Source organism: Pygoscelis adeliae, unplaced genomic scaffold, assembly GCF_000699105.1.
Source record: "Pygoscelis adeliae isolate BGI_AS28 unplaced genomic scaffold, ASM69910v1 Scaffold19, whole genome shotgun sequence".
NCBI classification, from domain to species: domain Eukaryota; kingdom Metazoa; phylum Chordata; class Aves; order Sphenisciformes; family Spheniscidae; genus Pygoscelis; species Pygoscelis adeliae.
In genome coordinates, this window is record NW_008825533.1 from 1,294,998 (window position 1) to 1,314,337 (window position 19,340).

Genomic DNA, 19,340 nt, shown 5'->3' on the forward strand with positions numbered 1-19,340 from the left:
CATGGCTATGAATGTCAGTGTAACAGTCAACATTTCCAGTTCACTCTCCTCCCAGTGTCGTGTCTCTTTGCATACCAACAGCTGAGAATAGGAAAGATGACACATACTGGTTTTTTGTATTCTGCTTAGTAAGAAAGTCTCTAATGAGAACAAATACTCTAATGAGTATAAGTATCAGCACTTCCTGTAAGAAGAAAAAGTACCAATCCATCTTCGCTGTATCACAACATTTCAAAGTAGATGAAAAGGAAACCCATGTAATACTGATGTGTTTTCCCTAAAGAAAGGTGAACGCTACTTTTTTTTTTCTTTAATAAAGCCAGTGACACACTGTTCAGTGCTGGGGATTTGGGGGGTGGGGGGGGCATTTTTATTTTGCAGGCATTATCAGTCTTGTTTTGTAGGAATACTGAATCTCTAAGTATTGTCTTTACTGTTCAGTATTGATGTCCTTTAGGTGCTTGGAGCTTCCTCATGCCAAGATCTTGTCTGATGTTGGTAAAGATTCACTTTCTTCTGACTCTCAATAAGAAGTTTTCTTTGGAATAAGGGATCTGACACTTATCCTGGAAGATGTTCTGTCTCTGCCTTGTGGTTAGCTCATTTACCTCAAACTTTGCCATTTCTTCCACCTCCTTCCTTGACAGTCTCACTTGCCCAGTGAGCCTTTCCCACGAACAGCTCTTCCCAGAATCGCAGTGCTAAGGGAGGTATGGTGTTGGGAAACAGAGGCAAGTTGCCAAGGTAGCCTCTTGTCACACGAACACACGTGTTGGCTGTTCCCAGAACTGGAAAATACATTGGTACTGAGGAGTCCAAGAGTGACACAAAGATCTGGAAAGAATTGTCTTCCATTTTAGTGGCCATTTGGACCTGTGAGAAATTAAAGATCACTTTCTCTGTGAATTAAATTAGCTAACACTACTAGATTTGTCTAGAAGCCTGTAGAAGATACCAGTGTGTGGCTAATGATCTGTAGAGGTAATGCCTGTCCATGCCATGAAGGTTAATGGAAGCAGTGGAGTGCTATATAGCCACGTTGAGCCTAGTTATATGCATAAATATGAAAAGCTTAGCTCTTACAGTAGAAAACCAGTCCAATGCTGCACAGTTTTGCTCAGTTTTAGTAACTTTGTTCCAATCACGCTACTGTCCCATTTATTCTTGGATTACCCAGTCCAGAATTCACCAACACAGAATTAACGGAAAATGAAATTCCCACTTCTCACTCACAGTAATATTTTTGCCAGAAAATGTTTGCATGCTGACTGAATCAGAACAAAATACCTTTTGTATTATCTCACTGATCATAATTAACTCACAGCAGGCGTATCTAGTACCAAAGACAGTAAGCTGTTGGAAATCCGTGTGGGCAGTTGCAAAGGAGGAAGAAATGTCATAGAAAATTCCAAATAATACATACCTTTGAAAAAATGAAACATTGACAGATATGACACATTTTGGGTGAAACCCTGACTGTTTCCATGAAAATGCCTATCCCTCTCTCAGTCCAGGATTTTACACTTTAGAAATAAAGTGGCGGTGTGAATCTGCTACCAGCTTAAAAGGGACTGTTAATGTTTGAATGTTCAAAATAGTTTCTGCTCAGGCTCAGGTAAAATGAAGAAGAAAAGGGGTGTTGTGGAGGATGAACTGTGGACGAGAAAGGAGAAGCTTAATTTGTTTGTCTTGACTAATGCTGACCATCTACAGATAAGGGCACCTCCCACTGGGGATGCACAGAGCAGAATTTGGGTTTTGGATTGTGGTGCTGGAATGATTCTTCACAAGCCATGAACGTAACTTCAAAATCATGGGTGTTTTACTGAAGAACAAAAAAAATCAATGTGTCTTCTGAGACAACTAGGATCAGAGCTGGCCTCTTGCAAATCAGCAAGAGTAGTCCTGCTAGCTCACCCGCTTGTGTTTCTGCTGTATTATAGTAACAAGAAGTTGTATAGTACTTTTTGATATGGAGGCAGAGATTTTCCAAACCCACAACATAAATGTGACTGGGACTACTTTCTATAAAATTTCAGTGGGAGTCTTCTAATTCCATTACAATCCTTTGAAAAATCCCACCGAAGACACAAAGTTTATTTTAACCTTCTAAAACCTAGTTTGAAGACATTTTCTAGTGCTATGCTGTATTCCAGTACAATACACAATCAAGATAAAGAAGAAATAAAGTAATTTTAGACTTATCTCTATATTTCTTGTCCAGCATTATTATGTTAAGGAAGAAGAAGAGGACAAAGCAAGAATGACAAAAAAACCCTCAAGAAGATGTTGTTATAGATTATCTAAAACAGCAAGAAAAGATGAAAAAAAGTTTCTGTTAAGGGAATGATTTTTACAAATTGCCACTTAGGTATTACGAATTGTACAAAATATTAAGGACCTCCCGGTTGAAATATTTCATGCAAGTTTTGGCTCACATGACAGAACTTTTTTGGGCAAAGCTTCAGCTGGTTAAAATGGGCAAAATGGTCATCTTTGTTCTGGTTCTTTTATGCCACTAAAGTGTTTGAAGACCCAAAGAGGACTTGAGGGACTTGTTTTGGGGAAAGAAATTTCCTAGACACAGGAGGCTTTGACCTCTGGTGCATGGTATAAAGTAAAGCTCAGCTTGAAGAGAAGGTGATAAACTCTTCTAGTTTTTAACCCTGTTTCTTTCTGAGGAAAGTATTTAAAAGACCAGCAGACTTCTAGGTCTCCCAGATGCTAACTATTGGATGCCCCTGGTTTTAGGCTTATACTGCCTTACGCTGCTTTGAGATAAAATATATGTAGATTTGTTAACATTTTGTAGCGTCTTTTATCAGAAGTGCTTATAAGTGAAATCTTGAAGCCATAGGAGCTTTTGTTATCCACACTTAAATGCACATGTTGTTCCGATGAAAAACTGGCATGCTGTAAGTTTCCCATTTAATTTATGTAGAGTCTTCATTCAACCAGCTGGATTTCTTTTGCTGAATGTTATAATACTCACTAAGGGGAGAGCTGGAGCCAAGAACAGGAAGAATAGCTGGCCCAAAAGAGCAAGTTATCTAGACGGACAAAAGGAAAATGTAAATACCTTCTATTGCTGTGTGAGAATCAAGTTAGAGATGCTTGGGATAACCCAAATGTACCATGAAAACGACTGCCAAAATGTAAGCTTCTTTTAGTTTTGTGCATCATGTACATGCTAATGTTCACTTGTAGGGGTTGGTACCTTTTCAGAGCTCAGGAGTGAGGGAAGGACTAGTGTTGTGGATGGACTTCCTACGTGGAGTAAGGAAGATATGGAGATAAATGATCTCTGACCTGTACCTTGAAACTTGCTGGTGAGGTTTATGAGTAGTTCAGATAATGCCTCCCAGCACGCCTTTTATTGCACGTACATTTGGGCCTTCTGAAATCTTTTGCAGGCATCGCTAGCCTTAACTAAGGTAAGTCATTGTATTTTATCTTCTGCCTGACTCTTCTAGCACAAGGCTCCCAGGAACTGTGCTGTTAATCTTATCACTTGTGGCTGCGGACGCTCGTGTTTCTCCACCTCGCAGGCAGGTCCTGACCTACGACTGTATTATGCCTTTCACCTTTTGCCCACGGGGTTTTTACCAGTAGCCTCTTATGATAGGTCCTGTGAAAGAGTTTTTGACAGTGCAAATAAAATCTCAGCTAAATCTCCTTTATGACTTTTTCTGGAAACTAGAAAAGCAGTTTCTCCTTTAAAGAAGGCATTTTGGTTTGCTAGTATGTTATGTTTGGAATATTGGAATGTTATGTTTTAAATCTTGTTTAAATTTGTTCATAGTAATAAGGTAAATCATGGCACAGTATGATTTAATTTTAGCCATTTTAAGAAATCTAAATTTGATTCACGTTTTCAAGTGAAAAAAGTCATGCAATTACCTACGTTAGCATGAGTTCATGTCTGAATTAACAGAGCAAATCATCATATGATACCAATTTTTACCCTTGACAGTTTTACTTAAAAGTATGTATTAGATCTTACCTAGGAAAAGGTTAGATCTTGACTTAGATTAGGTCTTGACTTAACTCTAATATGGGCTCTTCTCAACCCCATCTCATGATAGCAGTCAAGATGGGCACAATAATAAGGCATGTTGCTGAGACGTCCTTCTCTGACAAGATGTTAAAAAATGGTATATCTATTGCTTGGAAAATATTCAATAAGGAGTTTGGTGCTAATTGTTTCCACTAACATCTTAGCATTAATTAATAACTGCTCAATACATGACTGAGAAAACTGTGTCATTGCTGAGAACGCCCAGAACTTCTGTCTTAGTTCAGGCCATTAACATTTGACATTAGACTGTAATAATTTAGGCCAGCCAATTTAAATATTCTATACATAAATTTTTCAAAATCTTTTTTTCCATCTCACGTCATCTACAAATGTATTAAAAAATAATTTATTCACTAACTCACAGGACTATTGTGCACATACTAAAAGCCTATATTGAAAGGAGACTGTAGAAATGGTGATTAAAGTCTAGTACCTGGCTCTGCTTCCAAATTGTCTTTTAGATAGAGGGGTCATCTGTTTTCTTCACCAGGAAAATAATATGCTTCATAATAAATAGCCTAAGAATAACATAAGGCAGCTTCAGACTAGCGATACCTTTGTTTACATTTGATTCATTACTCTACATTTTTACCACTTTATTTTTGAGCATCTTGGGGAATACTCTGATAAGATGGATAGATAAAGGAAGCAAGAAAGTAGAGATAGGATGCAATTTTAGTAAGTGCATGGAAAAAACCACAAACCATCTTTTGTGATTTTAAAGCTGAAGGGGCTGACAAACTAGAAAAGACTAATAAAAAAGAGTGGGTACATGTAGCTATCCTACTAGCTAAGAGCAACAGTGAAGTTGAGCATATGAATAAGGGTTCATCTACACTGTAAATGGATTTGCAGTGTTGGTATATGAAACTGATACCTTTGTCATTTGACATTATAACTGGCATGAACTTACATTCTTTTGGGAAAATTCCTCCCCAAAATAAATCTGAAAGGTTTTAGGATGCATATATCTCTGGCCACACATCGTAATGGTGGCATCACACAACTTTCCACTGTAACTTGCATGGACCTAAAAACATCTCCTCAGGCTTCTCCCCAGCCAGCAGTTCATTGATGGACCCACCCTGAAGCTTCATATCCTGAAGTTTGTTATGGTGATTTACTCTCCAGAATGTTTTTCCTTGCATATCATTTGAAATAGGATTTACTGTAGGAAAAGAATTGACAAAATAACATACTATTATAAAAAATAGCCAGGGAAATACTGGCAATAGAACAGTCTTAAATTCCAGGGTTCAGGATTATCTGCAGGTTTGTTATACTAGGGTTTTCTTTCCAGTCTTTGCTGTGTAGATGTTCATAAATCATTACAACATCCATCCTATCTTGTGCAAGTCCGGCTTTAAAAAAGGAAAAAAAAAAAAAAAGTATGAAGTATGCTGGAATTTTCTTCAAATACAGTGTGACCTCAATCTTACTGTGTCTGTCTCCCTGCATCAGAAATTCCTCTTCTAGATTTATGGTACAATAGATATGAAAACAGAATCAAACTTATGGTTTCACACCAAAAATATTGATATGTTTAGATTTAACATAATATGTCAGAAACCCAGGTGTGAACTTTGGTTGTCCTATGCCAAAATCCCAAGGTAAATCTGAAAGATTTTGTGATGCAGATATTGCTTAGACGCTAAACTTCAGCGCTGTTTCCTTGCACAACTTGTTCTGAATGGTAGCTTTCATTTCAGGAGTTCAACTTCTTGGGTAGCTGGAATTTCCTGCCAGTTTTGTGCTGCAGGGAGGAAGGGGGCTGTTAGGCACTCTTAGGTGGGGAGCCTTTCATGTCAGCAGTACTTATAGGAGAGAGTCAGCAGCATAAATCACTGCAGCTTTGTTTGTGCTCAAATACGGATTTGCTGTTCAAGAAAACCTGGCATTTTAGCTGTCATTTTCATTCCTGTTGTTTTCCTTCCGAAACGCAGGTCTGTAGATTGTAGCTGGGGTGAAAAGTCTGACCTCAATTTTCCTGCAGTCCCCAGACTTCAGGCACTAGCATTTATGAAAAATTACTTTCAAATGTGCGAGAGGTTTCTGGGAGTACTTCATATATTTATAATTTTGAAAGTCCTTTTAGGCTGTATTACGTACCAAGATACAGCACACGATGCTGTGCCTTTCTGCTGCTGCTGTGCTGCTTAGGACTTGGACCTTGTTTCTCATCATGTGCTAGCTGGTCATCAAGGCACTCTGCCTCGGTTAATCAAAGTGAAACTAAGGTTTAATTGCAGTGGGTTTATTTTTCCTGACTGTTAGCTCACCGACACGTAAGTGACCTTTACACTAAAATTCCCTTTCCCACTTGTAACATTGACTCTGTGAGGCTTCTCCGTGCTTATCCACTCTACATCCAAGACTGCCAGGTCTCTGGCCTTGTCTTTCTCTTCAGCTGCTCAAAATGTTTCAGATTATTCTGTTATAAAGAAGTATTTTTTTAATCTTTATTCTTTTTTCTTTTTCCCCAGTCTGGTCTTTTACTTTGGAACAAAATCCACTTCAGAAATGCAACTTTTTCCACAGGGAAGAGGAAGAAGTCTAGCTCCTGTCACCTCTAATCATAAATGATATTTCATCAGAACCTGCCCTGGCTTCAGACATCTTGTGTGGTTTCCGTTGCCTAAATGTCCATGTCTTGTTCTGGCCACAGTGACTCTGAGTATCTCTTCTGGCTGTGGCTCTGTGAAGACACAGGTCCTGTGTCATACCCACCAGCCCAGCGCAGATAGCTCGGATGCCCCAGGCTTATAACGTGGCAGTAGTTGTCTCTGGTTGGCAATTAATTGCTCCCCTTATATTTAACCCACGATGACCTCTACTGCTTAAGACCTTCATAATGTCTACTGCAGGTTATATTGATCTATCTTTTTCTAGCTGGTCTTAGGTAGTTACGATCTTCCAAAATCTTAAATCAAATGAATTTGAAAAAATGGCAGTAATCTTTAAACAAATTTTTTGGGAAGAAGAATAATAAAGAGACCAAGCAGAAGGGATGAAAAACACCGAAGAAGCTCAGATTTTAAAATGAACTCAGGTTTTGCTTCGTAAGGAGCAAACAAGTGAAAGTCTACTGCATATGGGGCAACACATGTAACTGATGCTCTTGTAGGACCTACGTCACTGAATCTGTACTGCCATAGCAAGTGTTTTGCAGCTGGTCCATATTCACCAGAAAAAAAGTGAACATTTATCAGTTCCACAGGGCTATGGAAGTGGTCAGGGGAAAAGTTTGAAAGTGGTTGTCTTGGTCCAAAATTTTGGCTAGCCAGCCACAGTAGTATCTACTAGATTCTTTTTTCAAATGATCCAGAGTGAGCATACAGGTTGGGATTTTCAAAAGTGCTGTGGCACATGAAAATGTGACTGGGATGCTAACAATTCTTTTCACAAAATAGTCATAAAACTGAGAAATAAACCCTGAATTTGTAGTGCTAAACACAATGCTGATGCAACAAGTTAAAAAAGCAGTATGTTTCTCTGTAGCATCCACAGCTGGAAAAATTTCCTTTCATGAGCAGTCAGCGGGAGAAATGCAGTATTAGTACACTTGGGAGAGTATTTCCCTATGCTACGGACTGATCACTGAGAAAGATGGCAACAAGACTTTAGAGTCCTCTCTTTGGAGTTTGTTTGCTGGACCCAAAGAGGAGCTTGGAGCATGAATGCTAGTTATGTTCCTTCTGTAGCAAGAATTATGCGTCTGACTGAGTGTTCTACAGTTTTTTAGAGAACAAGCATCAATGACAAGGCTACAGTCTTATTGCTATCTTCCTCAATGACAAGTGCAGTTGGCCTTATTCTAGTATCCTAGAGAAACATGTAGGTGACTAATCCAGGTAAGAAACATTGTTCCAGTTTATTGGCAGCATTGGCATTTCTGGTGGAATTTGAGGTTTTAAAATATTTCCTAAATATATCACTTAAGGAGGAGTTATGCCACTTTTACATTGCTGAGAAATCCTAATGAAGGGTAGAGTCATGCTCCTGCTGGGGTCCACGGTAGTTTGGTGAAGAGTGCTGGTTTATATGGTTCATAGTCTACAACGACATTTAATCCAAAGAGCAGTTTGCCTATAGTTTTAACCAATGAAGACCTAATGGTTCAAGAACTATGTACTCTGGAAAACTGTATGTACTCTTATTACTGAAATTGTTTGTTTTAATGCCCAGATCACCAGATAAATGTCTATTTATAAGTAAATGTGATATGACATAAGACATTCCTTGACATAATTTTTTCATTTCACCTTGCAACAGTGATTTGGCACAGCTGCCATCTGGTCCTGACAAAATTAAAACCTAACCATAAGGCTGGGCATGGTTCAAATAGCTTTATCATGGTCACATGGAAATACAAACCAGCCTGTAGATTTGGTTCTTTTGCCACGTTGTTAACAGATGTTTTAATTTAAAAATGTGAGAATTTAGGTGACTCTACAGCATCTCTAAAATGATAATTCATATCCTTCTCTGCATACATTTCTCTGAGAGACAGCTGGGGACTTGACTTTTGAGCTCTTCATGAGAATAGATTGGTAAAGTTACACTGCAGTTTGCATGTCCTTCATCATTCCAGTGCAAGTGATGAAAGCTTCTAGTAACAAAAGGACATTTGGTAAACAAAGGCCAGCTGACTTTTTTATGAAGAGCAGATCTGCCTTTTTGTCCTAGTTATGCATAATGTGGTAGCCAACTTGTTATTTGCAAAGAGCCTGGGGCTGGAGAACCAATGAGAGTCATGCACTTTCTCAAGATGATGTTTAAAAGCAGAGAGCAGCAGAAATGAGATTTTTTTGGCTGGGACAGTGGCCTTTCCTCTTAAGTTTTACTGTCTTACCTGATCACTGCTGCTGTACAGTGACAGGGACTTCTTCTGGCCTGCGTACGGGTGAGGAAGGGGTCATGGTTCACACGTTCACCCACAGTGGAAAAGAAGCTGGTTTTTTTAGCCAGACGAGTGTTATTCTGTCATCTGCTAACTACTGCAGACCCTGATTAGAGACAAGCAGCCATGTATTTGTTCTCCTACTTGACTGAATTTTGACAATTAGCCATAACATTTGTGCAGGTTGGCAGCAAATTTTTCTGGTTTGATTTATTCCCTACCTTTTCCCTAATCACAATCAAGTCTCTTTTTTAGTGGAAAATTCCTCTTTCATCTCCATTTTCATGCTTGCCTAGAAAAATGTACTCTTTTTCAACCAGATGGAACAGGCAAGAGAAATACTCTTCCATTTCCAGTCTCTTTAATTTTCTTGCGGCTAAGAAAGTGAAAAAACAGAGATCTACTTAACTTCTGCAGAATTCACTGGTGTTACATTTAATTAATCCTAGCATTTCAGTCACCCGAGCCTTTAGAAATGTAAAGGGCCTGAGGAAGAAAAGATTTTCATTTACTGTTTGTGTCATTTGTAATTATGCCATTTGATTTCCCTCGTGGCCTCACAGTTTTCCTTGACTCTCTCTTGCAGGCTGCTTGTGGAAAGGAGCCCACCAAGCAGGAAACAAAAGAGCAAGAAACAATGGTCAATGAAAACGAAGTCCTGAGAAAACAAAACCAGTATTCTTTCTTCAGTGTTACAGCTAGAAAAGCAATAATATTTAATATCTAACTTGTATGCTTCAATAGCTGCCAGTTTTCCCTCAGAGTGTGAGGAAAATACTGGGCAAATAACCCAGCAGGTGTGACAATTTCAGGTGAGATGCTATTTCTATTAGACTTAGCAGAAATAGTGTTATGTGGATTATCCTGCAGGAATAAATTGGTGATAATCTAACACGTGAGAAGGAAGCGTTGCACATGAAAAGGAAACTGGGAGAGAAGAGAAGCTTCCAAGTATAAACGTAATGGAACATTGTTATCACAAAAGAGCAGAAATGAGGCTAAGTGGATTCAGAAGGCTATATTTGCGCCTTTGACTTTAATGATGTAGGAACAATTTCGTATCAGTTAAAGAAGGGACCCAAGATACAACTATAAAACCATTTTGGTCCTGTTCGGGTCTTGATATTTCAGATATCAACAGTTGTTAGATTATTGTCAGTAAAAGTGAATCTAATTTATATACTCACTAATGGATATCCAGAAACACAGAGGAAAACCCAGGCACCAGAGTGTTTTAATTCTACTTGAGTGTGTTTTATGTTTACATGCTCCTTCTTCCCTTCAGTAGATGCATACTTTTCCTCCAGTGCAGTATGTTTCTCCCTCTCCCTAGTCCACACGCTCTTGCTTGTCCAGAGCATGTTGCTGAACTACTTCCATTAATATTGCTGTAAATCACAAGGACAGCTAAGATTAGTTAGCACTTTTGGAAGAGGGATAGTATCCAGTTGGACATACTTTTATTGTCATTTTCTGTATCGTCTGGTAACATCACACACATTTGTGAATTGTAAATTTTGTAGGCATGAATGTTGTATGAGGAGCATCATTCTTTATGTTTACATTGCATGGAAAAGTTTTCTTTTCCCTCCAAAACAAGCATATTTTATTTTGAAATAGGGAGTACTAATGCCTTTCCTGAGATAAAAAGTGTCAATAAGGGTCTTTTAGACCCTTAAGAAAGAAGAAAGCTTTCCAAGAGAATAAAACAACAGTCTGTTGGAAAAGAAGTTTTTGGAAGTAAAGCTGATTTAGGCATCCCAAGTGAGTTTGTTCCAGGTGGACATGCAATAGAGAAGAAACGGCTTGGAAGGTGGAAATGACCAACCCCTGCAGCAGCAGCATAGCAGAATAGCATAGTACCTGACAATTATATTTATAATCTGTGATACAGCGATAAAATACCTTCTTAAAGGTACCCTACTTTGGCTTATTATTGTTTAAATGACTAAGATCTGGAGTACAGCTTAAATCAGCTAGTACTTGACTAGAAGACCTCTGAGTAGATCCCACTCCTTCAGCAAATATACCTCTCTCTCTATGGAGAACGTGAACGTTTAGTGAACGTTTAGTGAACGTTCTTCACATTACTTAGTGGTAACTAATGGTGTATCAACAGTCTTGGCTCTCCTAGAATTGGAGCTGGATAAGGTTTTCCTTTCCTGTCCTGAGCTGCTCGCTATTTTTTGCATGCTCAATGCTGAATGGTACTCCCTGTAAAACTAGTGGGTGTTCTGATGTGGCGGAATGAGAAGGGTCTGTGTCCTCCTCTAAAAAAAGTCTAAAGCTCTATTAATGGATAGCTGAATTGTTCCACATTCCCACAGGCATGAGAGTACACAGATGAAGAGGATGCTGGGGCTTGTAGTACAGTAGCCTTCCAGGTTCCCTGGTTCCTGCTCCAGGGCGAGACGAGCAGGTGTTGACGATAAATTAAAGCAGCATAAGGGCTGCTGTCTGCTGGCTAAAGAAGTACCCTAGGGCCAGTTTGCACCAGGAGCTACACCAGAGTGCTCTCTGTTTGGATCATATCCTTGTCACCTTCTCTGCTGGGGGTACTCCTGGATCCTAGCGGGCAGATAATGGGGGGAATGGATGACCTAGAATTTGCAACCTGTGGATTTGGGGGACTTTGTTTTCTTTTTGGCACCACTCTGTCTCCTTTGTGCTATCAGAATGATGAAAACAAAATGCATCAAGGGTAGAGAAACTGATGAGGAGTTTGCAACAAACGAGTAGGCAGGGTCTTGCGTTTAACTGTATGAATTCAGTGCTGGCAGAGATCTCAGGAGATCATCACAGACAACCTTCTAAATTAAAGTAAGATCATGCATAACATGATGAAGGGTTTTTTTGCTGACTCCTAAAAGCTTCATGTGAAGGTGCCTCAATATTTCTGATGGGGCTGTGGAATTGCTTAACAGCATATCCATCTGTTGAAAACTCAACCGATTTGCTTTGATGAGGTCTCTAATTGTCTCTATGCCAGTTTCCCCATCAACAGAATGGTATGCTATAAACAGGAGTATTTTTAGATTGAATTATTCTATCTTCAAAATGCTTGAGATTGCATGTAAAAAAAAAAAATCCAGAATCTGCTTAAATATCATATTAGGAGGAATGGCAATAGAAATTGTTCAGTCACTTCCAAGGATCAAATGCTGTAATGCAGCTTCTAGAACTGGATTTAGAGGGATAAAAGGAAAGTCCAAACATGACTGCTGCTAAGCTTTGGAGCTTGCTATTGTATATCTTTGCCAGTTTAATACTGTCTAAGCAGATTCCACTTAACCTTGTCCAATTCCTGGGTCTCAGGCGGCCTCACCAGTACTGGCAGACCAAATGTGCTGCTACCTGGCTCAGGCGTGCGGTGTTGACACAGGAATTTTCTCAGAGGTCCTGTGCCTCTTTCAGTGTTAGGGGTGAAACTGTTCCAGGAGTGAATTTGGGTTAAATAGGCATGGGACCTAGCTGCTTTCACTGAGGAGGCTGGAAGATGTATAATGAATATGTTATGGGCTAAGAGAAGATAGATAGCTTGATGCTCACCGCAGCTATGGAATTGAATTTTCTCTTTCTGTGCTGGTGGTGGTTTCCTAATCTCATTTTTCATCATGTGTTCACTAATGTTGCTTTCCAACATTGATCTTTTTTCAAAAGTGTTGGTTGCCTTCAGGTATAGGTATAAACAATGGGAGTTGTGCTTTAAACATATGAAATGTTACACAGTGCTGAAAGTATTCTGAAATACTGTCTCCCAGGTCACACAACCTGGGTATTCAAAACGAGCGCACGCCACTGATATAAAATCTTTCTGTGAGTAATCCAGAGTTTACTGTCCTGGCTACGGCAGGACTTAGGTGAAAGGCATATGTCTAAATGTGAGAAAGCAATTGGGAAGGCTTGGGACCTGGGATTTGGGGCATAACATCCCCTGAGTGCTGAGGTCAGCCCAACGTGGCTCTTCTGTGGTTTGGAGAACACGGTAGTGAGCTCTGGTTGGAGAAGTCTGTCTGTGCTGATCACTTTTACTCAGAAATGCTGTTGCCATGCTAACCGACTGCTTTGAGTGTTTACCCAGAAAGGAGACATGGGTTCTTCATTTTCCTCAGCCTTGGGTGCTCACCTCCTCTCTGGGGACTGCTCCCACCCTTTGGCCATGCACAGCCTGTGGGGACACACCTTGCAGCGCTTACCCTGAAGCCGGGTAAGTCCAAGGTAAATGATGAAATGCTTCAGGTGACTGAAGCAGCGCAAAAGGGTGATCTAGTCCATGTCACCTGTTTTTTTCCTGCTTGCTCTCACATCTTCTCCTCATATTGATTTTTCACTGGGTATTTTGTTTTTCCTCTATCCCTGCCCCTTCTCTCTGCTCCATGAATGCTACGCATGTTTTGCACTGTTCATCTTGAATTGATTGGGTACTTTTGAAATGAGTTTGTCAGTTCCTAATCGAGCACAGACTTTCTGCTTGGGGAAGAGTTGCAGGGGAAAATGCTAAAGTTAGGGAGGTCTGGAGCCTAACCAAATAGCTAGGTCAATGTTTGCAAGGCATGGACCACAGTAGACATATGCACTGTATGGTCACATATTGCTTATGATGGTGCTAAAATGGGTCTTAAAAGGCTCTTTGTTTTCCTACCTCTCCATCTGGAATCTGAACCCTGAGACTGATAAAGGGCAGGTGGTGGTTTTGGGCTTGTTAGGACACAATCTGCTGGCTCAGCAAGGAGTTGATAAATGACTCCCCAAGAATAGTGAATTATTTGATGATGGAAGTGAAGAGGATCAAGCTTCCATTCCTGCGCTCAGGTCATGGCACTGGAGCACTTGTCTGTGTATTATATTGTACTTTATTATGACAAGGAGCGATGAGGTCTGTTTGTGTATGCACAATTCAGAGCCCCTCACCAAGGCATACTAAATAAATATAATAAGCTTGTCATAGGGAGCACTTTTGTGGTTTGTGACCTGTTTTTCCTTTAAAACATATTTTCCAAATGTGAGATGAGTGGTCTGAATGAGTTTAGAGAACAGCCTATACTGTTAACGATTCTTGTGAGCACATACTGAATCATTCCATCAAGTTTGCAAGCCAGTAAGATCATCACCTCAAACATACAAAAGGGAAAAACAGGGAAAAGCATGAAGTGCCTTGCTTTCCATGGCTGCAGTGTGTTGTAGTAGGAAGAGGCTGCACTAGTGTGGCAGTCTTAAAATCTAACAGATAAAAACAGGAGTGGAAAATAATGATAAATGGGAAGAAACAATGATGGGAGCTTAACCAGTTGGCTCTTCCTTCCTTTCAGATTCTGTATTTCTGCTCTCAGAGAGGAGGCACTCTTCCTTGGCAGAGCTGGACTGAGCAGCTCAGGTGTGGCTGGGTAAATATCTCTGTGTTTAGGTTCCCCAAGGTTTTGGGGACCAACCAGCTGAGGTTGTTTTTTTTTTTTTTTGAGGGGGAGAAATTTAGACACATGACTGGAGCTTCCAGTGCCAAAGGACACAGAAGATGACCTCAGCATGTGCCTGAAGTTTTGTACAGAGATTCTTGCACCATAATCAACCCCAGGCAGCATACCCTGCTTCACAAAGCTTTTGTGGCTTATGAATGCATAATTTGGCGCAGCTACATAGTACCTGATATCAACCAAATGTGAAGTGTTGTGGTCTCATGGCCATTTTCTCTGGCTTCTGTAAACAAACTGTGACCAGGTGCTGTCAAGTCATGATGAGCTGGTTAACTGGCTTTCTACAGGTGCAATTTCAAAAGCAGTTATTCATCTATGGGTTTGAAATGAAGAATAGGATGCTGTCTTATAGACCAAAGTTATCCACTTTACATGCATGAAGAGCTGCACACAAGAGAGGAGAGTTGTTTAGGGGAAGTTTGCTCTCAAACCCAGTGTCACTGGGTTTGTTACCGGACAAAGTAAGGAGGAAGAGGCTTCTATGTGTCAGTGGGGAAGGAAAGAGTTTAAGTGGCTGTAAAAGCAAAAGTGAAAATCTGGGCAAGAGGGCTATGAAGATGGTGGCGTGGTCAAACCAACAGATCAGGAAATGACCTGAAGCAGCTGGATTTCAAAGGATTTGTTCTTCCTTGTGAGGAGGAGGAGACAATTCTTATTACTTCCAGAATTCACCATGAATCCAGAGATGAAATCTTTTCCATGCCTCCGGTCTCTTAAGGAGGGGTATCATTAAACTATCAGATCGATGTCAAAACTTGTTCCTTGGCAGGCAGATGCATGTTCTGTGCAGGGAAGCGGTGTGGGGAAGAATATGCTGACTATTGCATGCTCATAAACTCCTCTTGAACGAGGAATCCAGTTCAAGCCCTCTAGCCCCAGGCACATCGCTAGTGATGATGATAATTTTAAGTGCCATCTTTGGTATCAGGATTTTATGTCCGTAATAAATAACAAACAATTCAAATGTCAAGAATGGCTTATCATTAGGAAGGGATTTTTTTTTCTCTCTCCTGAAGTTTTACCAGTCTGTGAGATTCAATCATGAGAATTTGGAGTTAACATTTGTTCCAAAGAGATGAAGATCAGTGTGTTCCCTTGGCTTCCTTTATTAACTGAAAAGGGTGGGGGAAGGAAAATAAGCATGTAGCTTAATAGGAAATCAAAACTGGTTTGTGAATGTGTGCCTGGCCTGGCTTATTCATGACTGTGATACACATGTAAAATATGCTGGTGGTGCTACATAGTCAAAAAAGCAGCTTGCCAACACTGTTAAATTACTATTTATTTCCTTTTAATTCCACTGGGTGTGACATTTATGTCCAAATACATCTATCATTTTGTTGGACTTTTCGTTAGCCCTACTACAGCCCTGAAAGGTTATTTAAGTTTTTGCATGTGGGAATGACCAGCTGTGAAGACTTTAGAATTGAAAAGGATACTTTTATATTTTGACCTGACTTGACTTTGCTTTAAAACAACAAGTCTTTTGTGTTTTAAAACAAGTCTTTTTTGCAGAATAAATGAAACCATATATAATTTTACCCTTTTAAAACCTCTTTGTCTTCTTTTAGGGGAAAATACAGTATTTTAATCACTGAGTTTGCCAAAAGTAAATGCTGTCATGTGGTATGAGTGATATGATAGGCTCCTCTGACTAGTTTTTGTATGATGTAAATAGATGATGCAGAGGACGTAAAGGAGATTGGTGCAGTGTGTTTGCATTATGTGTGCTTACATCGTGTTGAAAAAGAGATCAGTGGCATGCCATAGAGTTTAATTAGGCCTACACAGATTGGTGAATTGGTCTACAACTGGACTGGTCTACACAAATATGGCAATTTACTTAAATGACGTCGCAGCTGGATACACTTACGGTTGTGCTGGAGGTAACACGCTGACTGCTTCCCACTCACTTAGCTGAGCTGGAGGGAAAACCTCTTTTCTCGCGGTACAGCTTCCAAAGAGCCTTTCAAGTAACGGAAATGATGTGATGCGATGGGACACTCTTGTAGAAAGTTTTGCATTCGTCAGAGGAGCCCATTAAGTAATTATCTTCTCTCTTGACATACCAGGAGCTGGCAGGAGTAGTTCTGTCACTGGAAATGTTTATACCCAGATCTTTGAGAAAACGGTGGTGCTTCACTCCCATGCCAGGGGGAATTATGTGAGTTAGTAACGCACTCCTTTCGGAAGGTCTTTCTGATTTAGATTAACAAAGCGTTTGACAATTTTCCTACAGCTACTGGTTCTTGTGCAGTGGGAAGGAATGGGTGAGCTGCAGTGCCAAAAGCTGTTTTATTTCTGAAGCCTCTGAAGCTTGAGTGAAGACTCAGCCTGACTGATGTTTCATCAGAGAAGCTTGAGCTCCAATTGTCAAATAGCCAAACGGAAGGGTGCACCGTGAAGTGAGAGGTTATTTACTGAGGACTACCTGTGGTCTATTAGCCAAAGAACATGTTATGAAGTTTAGGCCAAAGTTGTCTGGAGATAATGTTGTATCTTGTCAGATACTGATTGACTGAAAAACATAGATGGGCACACAAGCCCTTCAGGTTTGAAACAGAGTCAACAAACTGAAAGCTGAGTATAGGTTAGTTCTTTGTGTGAGATTTGTCATTTTGGACATGAAGAAGACCCTCCCTGACCAAAAGCATGTGGTTTTTTCCAACTGTCAGCAGGTCTTGCAGAACGACTGTATTTTTCCACGCATTTTGCCTTGCTTATGACCTCAGGGCATCATGAAAAAAGGTATTATTTATAAAATTTAAGAACTGTAGTCAAGCAAACAACAATTTAGGCCACATGCTCAAAATCTTTTTTTCAATGTGTAGACGTATCTTCCATACCCATCGTGCTGATTACATTGCATCACATGAGCTAAACAAAAACTACTTTCCCAGCTAGCCAAGTGCCATCAAACACATGTGGAACCTATATGGGCCTCATAATGTATGTTGAAAGCAGTCATCAACTGTGCCTGGAATGACTAACAATGTTCAAGTAAAACAAGAGAAAAAGCAGGATGGAAAACCTTCCTTAACTGGGAATGTTTTGGCTAGATAATGTAAAGTCGCCGCATGAGTATGAGAAGCAGGTTTAGATCACACTTTCCTGGCTTCTGGTGGTTTTTACCAAGGTTAGCATTTTAATCTATTAGGAAGTTGTTGGTTTTCTTTTCTTCTTGTTTTCTTTTCTCCAGAGAGTAGTTATTGCATGAAAGGGAGAAGGGGGAAAGGAATGACTAGATCCTTTCTAAGCATTAGATGGTAGGCTCTCCCATTGATGTCAATGGGATAGAACTGGAGATGTCGTGCCTCTGTCATCCTTATTGATCTACTGGGGAGACGCTGAGAAGGATGAAAAGGGTGGCTTTAACTGCAAGCAGTAATCAGAGATCCAGGCATTTTCTGGGGGCGTTCAGCAGTGGGAAAACACCAGCCATAATACTGAAAGTGACAGTAATCCTCACTGTATTTCTAACTGTCCACTGCAAAATGGTATGTTTAATGCTTTGCTTTACTTCTAGGGACTGTAGAGAATGACTGCAGGTTGCTTTACCTGTGAATGATGTGTTGTCTTCACAAGCAACACGAATTGTTTCAGCTGGTGAATGAACTGAAAGAATAAAAGCCTCAGAGCATCAAGAGAATAATTGTTTCCTCTACCACGTTGCAACTTCAACTCTTGGTGACAGTGTATTTCCACTGCTCACTGGCTGCGGTTAACGAGGTAGAAAGGGCATTCATAGAACAGTAACGTTGTTCCAAGAACAAGAAATCTTCGAGTCATCCTTGGACTCCACTTTCTGTTTCCTCCTTCACTAGCTATGTCTGCCCATTTGCCTATCAGTCTCTCCAGAACATCAGACCTTTAGGGTGATCCCATCTCTTACTCATGCTTTACTCATTTCCTAACATGGCTATTACTGCTTTTCAATTCAGTCTTCCTAAATCCCTGCTTTGAATTTGAGGTCATTTAGAGTGCAGAAGTGGATGAAAGTTAATATACCATTAATCCATAGCAAGTACATGCAAGGGTATAAAATATTCTGTGTATTCAAAGAACACCACATCATTTCAGGTTTTATTGCATCACTTTATTATTAATTGCATTGTTAAGCAGTAAATTTGGATTTGCATACAGCAAATAAATTGCCATATTTTGTTCCAAGATTGCAAATTTGTGCCATTTTAGCAAATTTTAGCTTGGTATTCCTTTAGCAAAGCAATAGCAACACAGCTGTGGCAACACACAGCTCAGTTGAGTCGGTGCCTGAGAAGGGAAGGGCTTGCAGTCGGACTCCTACTCTTGCCTGTAATTCTCTCAATCCCCAAGACGGCTCAGGTATGTCTATATGAGTTGCAATCACAAACATAAAATGCTGCAGAGAGTGCCTTCATCGTGTGCCAAACCCAAGATGCAGGGTCCGTACCTGTTCCTTCTGCTCATGCAACTCTTAGAAGGGAGAACACTTCATATTTTTCAAGTTGCATAATCTTGATCCAAGGTATGCTATCTTACTGGAAAATGCTTTTCTATAATCCTGCATTCTTGTTGTTCCCTCATTAGTAGAGAAAAACAGATGGGATCCCTCCTCCGAGCTGCACATAAAACCACAGCCTACACCACTCTCACCTTTCATGCAATGTGTGCAACAAGTATGGATGGGGAAGCTTGCCAGACGTTAGAGCCACCATCCATGATGTTGTTTAGATAAAAGGATGAAGTCCCAACATGGAAGTACTTTTCTATAGTAGCAGGCACAGCTACAGTGTAAGTCATATTTAAACACTATTCCATTCACTCCCTGTGTACCTTCCAGCGCCTCTACATAGGATAAGATGTACAGGCTTGCTGTGGTTGTAAGCTCCTGTATTTCAGCCAGAAATTC